The following is a 9,728-nucleotide window of genomic DNA, read 5'->3' as shown; positions in this document are numbered from 1 at the left end:
GCATATTGAACTATTCATTCAGAGTTTGGTGCTAAATAATGTTTTTTTGTAATCTTAATATAATGTAATTGTCTATAAATAGCAACAACAATGAATCATTTGCAAGTCAGTACGACTGAATTTATCACCACACAAGGTAATGCATTTGTCATGCTCAAATAATATTGAGTCGGAGTGTGTTATTAATTTTGGTATGGCATATTCATTTGCCACAGTTTGATTGCACTCCGAGTGCATGTCGTATATTTCTCTAACTGTAGTTTTACTAAGAATAGGAATCGTACAGAAATGATAAATTCTTGTTCGGATTCCACTTAACGATTCTTCAAAAGCCTCTGGACATTTTTCAGAATGGACTTTCTCTGTTTCATGGAGGAAAGAAAGTCTGGTTTGGAACAACATGTGGGTGAGTAAATGATGACAATGTTCATTTGTGTTGAACTACCCCTTTAATGGCATCCTTAATGATTTATTTTTTACTTTATGGTGAAATGAATAGACAATGTATGGAAAACAATTGTCATTGCATTTACCATACTGCCCTCGAAAGCATGTTGCCAGATATGATCATTTCAGAAGAACAGTGATAGCATATGCAAAACAAATTGTAAACAGTTCTTAGAAAAATATAACATTTTAGCCATTCACATTTATTGCATATACAGTAGCAACTTTACGTGTTTGTAATCTTTTAAAGATGATTTTCTCAATATTTCGATTTTTTTTGCACGCTCAGATTCCAGATTTTCAAATAGTTGTATCTCGGCCAAATATTGTTCTATCCTAACAAACCATACATTAATGGAAAGCTTATTTATTCAGCTTTCAGATGATGTATAAATCTCAATTTCGAAAAATTTACACTTTTTTTGGTTTTGTGGTCCAAGGTCACTATATGCATATTGAACTATTCATTCAGAGTTTGGTGCTAAATAATGTTTTTTTGTAATCTTAATATAATGTAATTGTCTATAAATAGCAACAACAATGAATCATTTGCAAGTCAGTACGACTGAATTTATCACCACACAAGGTAATGCATTTGTCATGCTCAAATAATATTGAGTCGGAGTGTGTTATTAATTTTGGTATGGCATATTCATTTGCCACAGTTTGATTGCACTCCGAGTGCATGTCGTATATTTCTCTAACTGTAGTTTTACTAAGAATAGGAATCGTACAGAAATGATAAATTCTTGTTCGGATTCCACTTAACGATTCTTCAAAAGCCTTTCAAAAGGACATTTTTCAGAATGGACTTTCTCTGTTTCATGGAGGAAAGAAAGTCTGGTTTGGAACAACATGTGGGTGAGTAAATGATGACAATGTTCATTTGTGTTGAACTACCCCTTTAATGGCATCCTTAATGATTTATTTTTTACTTTATGGTGAAATGAATAGACAATGTATGGAAAACAATTGTCATTGCATTTACCATACTGCCCTCGAAAGCATGTTGCCAGATATGATCATTTCAGAAGAACAGTGATAGCATATGCAAAACAAATTGTAAACAGTTCTTAGAAAAATATAACATTTTAGCCATTCACATTTATTGCATATACAGTAGCAACTTTACGTGTTTGTAATCTCTCCTAAACCCATACAGATTTGGATTTGCCAAATCAACAGTACATATTTTAGATGTCTCTCTTATCTGACCTATTAGTTTCAGGTCTCTACTTACGAGCTGAATCAGGTGTGTTTGATTAGAAGTAGTTCGAAAATGTGTGCTGCTGTTGTGCCTCCAAGAACAAGGTTGGGAAACACTGGTTTCCACAGACTTTAATGGCAAGAACAAGCTCAAACAGCCAACAGAATGTGACACGGCTAATGATGCCAATACTGTGTTCACGCAATCATAACTTATTGTTATCTGGAGTATTTGCAAGTCAAACTATCACAATTAAATTCTGATGTCACCATGATTTCAGCATCAGAAGGTTGCAGACATTCCAGAACTGTTAACGGAAACAAATGTCATGAAAACTGTTCGGTTCCGGTCTTTTGATTCTTATGATTCCAGTTCTTGATTCTGAAGTGTGTTTGGTTGGGTGAAGCCAGGCGATGCACAGCTGAACAGTTGGTAGTGTGATTATCAAGCTGAGGCCTGTCAAAACAGCTGAACGACAGTCCGTGTGGGGAAAAGCACCGAGTAAGAGCAGGCTGCGAGAGAAAGAAGCGGGACAGAAGAGTCGGAGAAGGGTTTAAAAATAGAACGGGAGGCTAAAGTACATCCTGGAGTGAATAAAGAATCTGCACGAACACAGTGTTCCAGGATCCTGCGGACTAGACGCTGAGCTCTCGACTCTCTTTAAATCACAGCACACTCCCAAACCCACCCGACACGGCTGGAGCTCCATTATGACATCACTGCGGACTAATTTTAGACACACTCCATCCACACCTTTATCCCACACCTCACTCTCATTCCTTCTGTCTCTACAGTTCCCTCTCTGCTGTTTCTACTGACTGTTTTCTCTGGCTACATTCACAAAACCATGTATTTTGGCATGCTAAATATGTTCTGTATAGTTTGATTATGAAACACAGCGACAATCTCACACTTATTACTGTAATCTGTCCATTATTTCTGTAATTTTTAATTATCAATATATATTTTTCATTTTATATTGAAAGACAAAAATATCTATCTCTCTCTCTCTCTCTCTCTCTCTATATATATATATATATATATATATATATATATGTGTATGTATGTATTTAAAAGAATAACACTTATTTATTTATTTATTTTTTTGGATTGTTTAAATTTAATTAAGTGCTTTGCTAACAAAGCAAGTAAACTCATGACTTCGCTTGTTCGATTATAAGTAACTTTAATATTTATAACAAATATAAGTTTTAGCTTATGTGCTTTTATAATTTTTTTTTTTACTGTAATTTATTTTTATTTCAGATTTAGTTTCAGTAATTTTAGTACTTCAACTTAAACTTACTTTATTTCAGTTACTTGCCAAGGCAATGTTTCTAATTTTCAGTTAAGTTTTTCATCAGATATTTATATTTTGTTTTATTTCAGCTATATTTAAAAAAAATAATAATAATCATTTTTAATAGTTTTAGATTTAGCTAATGATGACACTGTGCTCCAAAGGTGTTTATTTAACAATAATGATTGGCTGACTGTACATTATACCATTAATTATATACAACTGCTTATTTGAATAGATATAAAATACCAATTTGAGCTGAAATAAATGTTGTGGCTATGTCTAAGATGGTTAAATATACAGTTTAGCATCATTATACACAAATATTTGGCTGCAGAATGCTGTGATCGATCAATCAGAATCAAGTATTCTAGAGAGTGGTGTAATAATCAGGGCTATTAGGAGAAGTGAACAGGGACTTGACTTTGTTTACATGTCTGCATTTTCAGTGTTAAATCCACTCTGTCTGCTGTACACGTGTGAACGTAGCTCTTTTGCTATGTGGCTTCTGAATGGAGGCATCTTTTTGAATGCCACAGCCAAATCTCTCTGTGTTTCTCTCTGTCTTGCTTCCTCTCTCCATCTGTCTTATATGCCAAGAAGGACACAAGCATTCTCTGCTCTGACATGATATTTCCTGGAAACAGGGAGTCCAGACACACTGAAAGTACCAGCAGCCCCCAGGACACAGATGGAGAGAGAGAGATCTAACAGAGAAAGAAAAGGGGAAGACAGGGTGAGAAAATAAAAGAAAGATGGGAAGTGAGTGTGAAAATGTAAAGCATTTGAGAGGAGAAAGAGGTGCTGAAATATCTACACTTGAGAGACGAAGAGAAAGGACTAAAGAAATGGATGAGAAACAAAGGAAGAAATGAATTTCTGTCTAACAAGGACATAAAAATTCAAGTTGTTATATATTATTTTCTGCTGTATATAGTAATTTTAATAGCCATGTTTTCTTAAATGAACAGTTCAGCATGATGATGACATGCCATGCTAATTTGCCATTTATTCTCACTTGTCACATGATCAAGCACCAAACCATAAGTCTGAATATAAGTGTGCAATTTCAGAAATAGCTGCTATTATGGTATTTTTATGTTGTGCTTTTGGAGCTTAAAGGGATAGTTCACCCAAAAATGAAAATTCTGTCATTAATTACTCACCCTCATGTTGTTCCAAACCCGTAAGACCTTCGTTCATCTTTGGATATATTTGATGGAATCTGAGAGCTCTCTGACCCTCCCATAGACAGCAAGGGTACTACCACGATCAAGGTCCAGAAACGTAGCAAGGAGATCGGTAAAATAATCCATGTGACATCAGGGGTTCACCCGTAATATTACGATGCTACAAGAATACTTTTTGTGTGCAAAAGAAGAAAAAAAAACGACTTGATTCAACAATTCAACAATTCGTCTCTTCCTAGTGCCATTTTGGAGAGTATCCGCTAAACGTAAACAGCGTATGTTGTTCTGTGTCAGCCGCACCACACAGATATGTTGTTTTCGTTCAAATTAAAGCACAAACAACGTAGAAAACATATCCGCGTGGCACAGCTGACACAGAACAACATACGCTGTTTGCGTTCAGTGGATACTCTCCAAAATGGCGCTAGGGTGACGCGTACAAATATATCATCTCATTTAATATGAGGTCATAAAATAGTATACAGAATGTACTGATAAATAGTATAGCATGTCACACTGCAGGTCTCACCTGGATGTTTCATGTCAACTGCTGAAAATGTGTTCTTAACATATAAGAAAGGTCTGGTGCAGGTACAAAGCATCTGTGAGAATGAGAGATGCTATAAAGCCGGAGGAACTGTTTCTGACGCACCCTGAGCACAAAAAACACACCAAATATGAATGATCTACCGTGACAGAGCTGCATATAAACTAGAGATTACTGGAGCACACCGACAGAGAACAAAAATGCACCTGAAATGAAGAGATCAGAGCACACATTTACTGCTAAAGGTATGAAAGTATTACTTTTGAGCCCTCACGATAATTTGCTGCCATCAATTATTTCTTTCATCCTTAAAAATGGTGTAGAAGTAGTTATTTCATGCTCAAGGGTCAGCTCAGAAGGAATATACAGGCTTTCTTCTGTGCTGATTCAAGGGTAAAATCTGTGGAATGGGTTTTAACGTAGCAAAAAGCATTAAATGGGCCTTGGAGTCAAATACAGCGCAGTCAAATTCAGGACTGAGCGATGTAAATGATCCCAATTCTTCATCATTCTGTGTAATTCTACAGGTGCAGACTCAGGCGTTTCTTTGGAAAAAGATGCAGATATCTTTTCCTTCAAGAGGTTCTACATTTGACCTCATTTAGTCTCGCCGAAGGGATGCAGACAGGTGTTGGAAAGGGCATCTCTTTTCTAAACTTCCAGCTGTGAGATGAGTGGTGTCAGTTTCGGGGGTTTTGTGAAAGATGGAACGGTTCCATTAGAGATGTAGCTTCTGGGTACAAGTTTAGAGTCGACTGTCAGCTGTAATCACGAAAACAAACCTTTAGTCACCATCTGTGGTTGCAGCTGGGAAATAAGGATGACATTTTTATGCAGTAATCCAAATCCTAGTGAGCTGCCTACATAGACAGCACTGAAGTGTTTGATTTAGAAAACACTCTTCTTAGGCAGCAACTCTGTTTCACAAAAGTGGTCCACATAGGAGATTTGACGTAATTGATTATAGTAGTTGTTGCTAAGATAATGGCGCAAAGATTAAAAATACATGGAAATTATTCTGAACTCAGATATTGGATGAAATTACACTTTTTTTTTAAGCAGGTCGTTTCAAATACCAGCTGTGAGATGAGTGGTGTCAGTTTCGGGGGTTTTGTGAAAGATGGAACGGTTCCATTAGAGATGTAGCTTCTGGGTACAAGTTTAGAGTCGACTGTCAGCTGTAATCACGAAAACAAACCTTTAGTCACCATCTGTGGTTGCAGCTGGGAAATAAGGATGACATTTTTATGCAGTAATCCAAATCCTAGTGAGCTGCCTACATAGACAGCACTGAAGTGTTTGATTTAGAAAACACTCTTCTTAGGCAGCAACTCTGTTTCACAAAAGTGGTCCACATAGGAGATTTGACGTAATTGATTATAGTAGTTGTTGCTAAGATAATGGCGTAAAGATTAAAAATACATGGAAATTATTCTGAACTCAGATATTGGATGAAATTACACTTTTTTTTTTAAGCAGGTCGTTTCAAATATAATGCAATTGCAATTCATCCTGGGATTGTCTTCTCTGTGAAGGATAAATGCGATGCTGCCTTTGGCTAAAATTAGGCACTTTTTCGCACCTATGACGCATTAAAATGCTGACTCCTTAGGCAGCTCAGTAGGTTTTGGAACGGAGTGAGTGTGTTGTGCCTGCATAAGGCTGCAAAGCCAAACCACTGGCCTTGTCAGTAAATACAGCTGGGCAGTTGACAAATAACATGTCCAGGAGCATTTTTAGGTCAAAAGTCATGTGAATGTATAAGGGAAAAGCATTATTTTAGGTTTTAGTTTATGCCACCTTGATCACCTAGCTTTTTGCATCCAAATGGTCCTACAATATATTAATTTATAATATAAATTAATTCTTAAAAGTACATTTATATAGTCTCTAAATTGATATTAGATCATATTAGTAATTATTCATGCATAATAATTATGCAGGAATTAGAAAAGGTTTGGATTCACCATTTGCTTTCCTACTAGTCTTGTGCACTTTGTAATCTGTAATAAAAGAACAGATTTTCATTTTTGGCTGATGTCACGGGCCACTGGATAATGTTAACCAGTAACCAAACAGTTATTTAGAAACTATTTTAACCAATTGCAACTCCAGTATGGAATGCCCATGTTTTTTCTACTTTAATATCTTGTTTTACTTTGATGTCACATTACTTAGTAAGTCATATTACGGACCTAAAATGAGTTGGGAACACCTTTCATGTCAAGTTTACATCGTTTTGACATTTTTTCCCGGCATTTCATGCCAAGCACCCAACTCTCAGCTTTCAGGGGAAGTCACATTTAACCCTGACAAACAGCCAGAAATGTTTTTCAAAGTTGTTTTTGAGGTGTTTAGGCTGGTCGCCATCCTGAGGGTGCACAAGTTTGTCCATCAACCCAAAAATGTATGGGAGTTTAAAGGTGTAGATTAGATCCATAGTGCAGCTCCAGGCTGGTGAACACTTACCTAGGCACTGTAAAAAAGCTCTATAACTTACCTGAACCTACCTCACCTTACCTGCACTGATAAAACCCAGCGCCAGCCCCCAGTGTAGCGCACCGTTCCGTATCCTGTTGCATGCCACAAAGATTAATCCATTTGAGGAGATGACTGCAGAAAAGGGAGAGAGTTTTTTTGGTCATGGACACATCACCGTGCCGCTTGAGCAAACCCAATGGTGCCGTTATTCGCAAGGGCAGTCATGCCTACACGCACCGCTCAATAAACACCCATGAGAGCAACAGGCCACCCTGCAGGAGCAATATTTCACATTCATTCGCTGGTAGATAGGAGTGACGATGCCCTGTCAGTGAAGGTGAGACAGAATTAATGTGGGAGACAGGTAGACAGCGGGGACATGCTGATAGCCGCTGTAATGATGGATTTGACTTTATCTTTCCAGAGCGGAGAGTAATGTTAATGTCGTGACATGTTACTGCTGAGGCCATGGTGATTATGCAAATGACTTCGGCTGTGAAACAGACAAGGCCACGCAGGCTGTATAGAGTTGTTAAGTACATCTGGGATCTGATAATAATATATAAGCACACTCTCAACACTGTAAATATTTCATAAAGACATATGTGCATCATGGGACATTGAACAAGATGATGATGATGATGATGTGAAACAAAGGGCGTGAAGTCAGACAGCAGTCCAGTGCTTCACTTGAACAGCACAACAGCGCCACGCCGTGGACACATTCATCCACAGTCACTGAACTTTGTTTTTTGTTTTTTATTACAAAACTTGTAGAAACATACAGAAACAGGGAAGCGAGACATGTGGTCATGGACACATCACCGTGCCGCTTGAGCAAACCCAATGGTGCCGTTATTCGCAAGGGCAGTCATGCCTACACGCACCGCTCAATAAACACCCATGAGAGCAACAGGCCACCCTGCAGGAGCAATATTTCACATTCATTCGCTGGTAGATAGGAGTGACGATGCCCTGTCAGTGAAGGTGAGACAGAATTAATGTGGGAGACAGGTAGACAGCGGGGACATGCTGATAGCCGCTGTAATGATGGATTTGACTTTATCTTTCCAGAGCGGAGAGTAATGTTAATGTCGTGACATGTTACTGCTGAGGCCATGGTGATTATGCAAATGACTTCGGCTGTGAAACAGACAAGGCCACGCAGGCTGTATAGAGTTGTTAAGTACATCTGGGATCTGATAATAATATATAAGCACACTCTCAACACTGTAAATATTTCATAAAGACATATGTGCATCATGGGACATTGAACAAGATGATGATGATGATGATGTGAAACAAAGGGCGTGAAGTGACAAGGCTGCAGAGTCAGACAGCAGTCCAGTGCTTCACTTGAACAGCACAACAGCGCCACGCCGTGGACACATTCATCCACAGTCACTGAACTTTGTTTTGTGTTTTTTATTACAAAACTTGTAGAAACATACAGAAACAGGGAAGCGAGACATGAATATATTCCAACAAAAAGCAATTATAAAAATACAGTCACTGAACTTTTATTTATTTAATTGTTTTCATAGTACACAATAATATCCTTTAAAGAAAAACAGTATTTATCCTTTATTAGATTAAAAATAAATTCTGCCAATTCCTTTCAAACATTTTGGGTAATTTTACAATCAAAAAATAAATGTGATAACACCTCTTTCTCATTTTTACAAAAGGACCATAAATCATCAATATCAGAGTATCTTGAAATGATTGATTTAACAGGGTAGATGGTATGCAAAATTTTAAAATGTATTTCTTTAGTTTTGTTATTGATACAATATTTAAAGGGGGTTAACCAAGCAGTCTTCCAATTAATATGATCAATAATAGAGTTCCAAAAGAATTTTCCTCTAGGTGTTATTTTATTTTGTTTTTGTCACTGAACTATTTAAAAGCCTGACATCTGTTAAAGTGACGTCAGGGTGACGCTGGATAATACCTGGTGACGTTCAGCATCTACAGGTAAAATCTCTAGAGGAATGAAGAAGATTCAAGCAGTTATGAAATATGCTGAGTGCATAAAGTGATGATTTATTCACACTTTCCAAAGTAATCACACTTTACGGTGTTATGGTCAAATATTCTTATAATTACTTAAAGCGTCTGCTAAATGTAAATGTAAAATTACACAATAACTACACTATTGTTCTACAGTTCTGGGACGGTAAGATTTTTTTTATGTTTTGGAAAAAGGTCTTATGCTCAACAAGGCTGCTTTTCTTTCATAAAAATACAGAAAAACAGTAATGAAATATTATTACAATTTAAAGTAATTATTTGCAATTTTGGGACATTTGAAATGTAGTTGATTCCTGTGATGGTGATGGCAGGCTGTTTCAAGCAGCCAATACTCCAGTCTTCAGTGTCACAAGATTCCGCAGAAATCTTTTCAATATGCTAAATTGGTACTCAAAAACATTTCCTATTATTAATAATGTAGAAAGCAGCTATGTAATGTAGATAAACACAAGAATTATATATTTTTTTAAAACACCTTACTGACCCCAAACTTTCAAACAGTAGTGTTAATAATAACAAAAG

At 36.9% G+C, this 9,728-nt stretch overlaps 1 protein-coding gene across 1 annotated transcript in view; it reads left to right on the top strand.

Moving 5' to 3' along the window:
• Positions 1–4,907: 4,907 nt before the first annotated feature.
• Positions 4,908–9,728, top strand: part of LOC107561177 (protein phosphatase 1 regulatory subunit 32-like) — a 12,465-nt gene continuing 7,644 nt past the window's right edge. The window contains exon 1 of the mRNA XM_016245553.1: positions 4,908–4,936. The gene's annotated coding sequence lies outside the window, so the exon portion shown is untranslated. The remainder of the gene's footprint in view (positions 4,937–9,728) is intronic.

This window comes from Sinocyclocheilus grahami, unplaced genomic scaffold (assembly GCF_001515645.1).
Source record: "Sinocyclocheilus grahami isolate Dianchi unplaced genomic scaffold, SAMN03320097.WGS_v1.1 scaffold759.1, whole genome shotgun sequence".
Classification (NCBI taxonomy): domain Eukaryota; kingdom Metazoa; phylum Chordata; class Actinopteri; order Cypriniformes; family Cyprinidae; genus Sinocyclocheilus; species Sinocyclocheilus grahami.
Note: the sequence above shows the minus strand (reverse complement) of the source record. Positions and strands in the feature narration are given on the sequence as shown.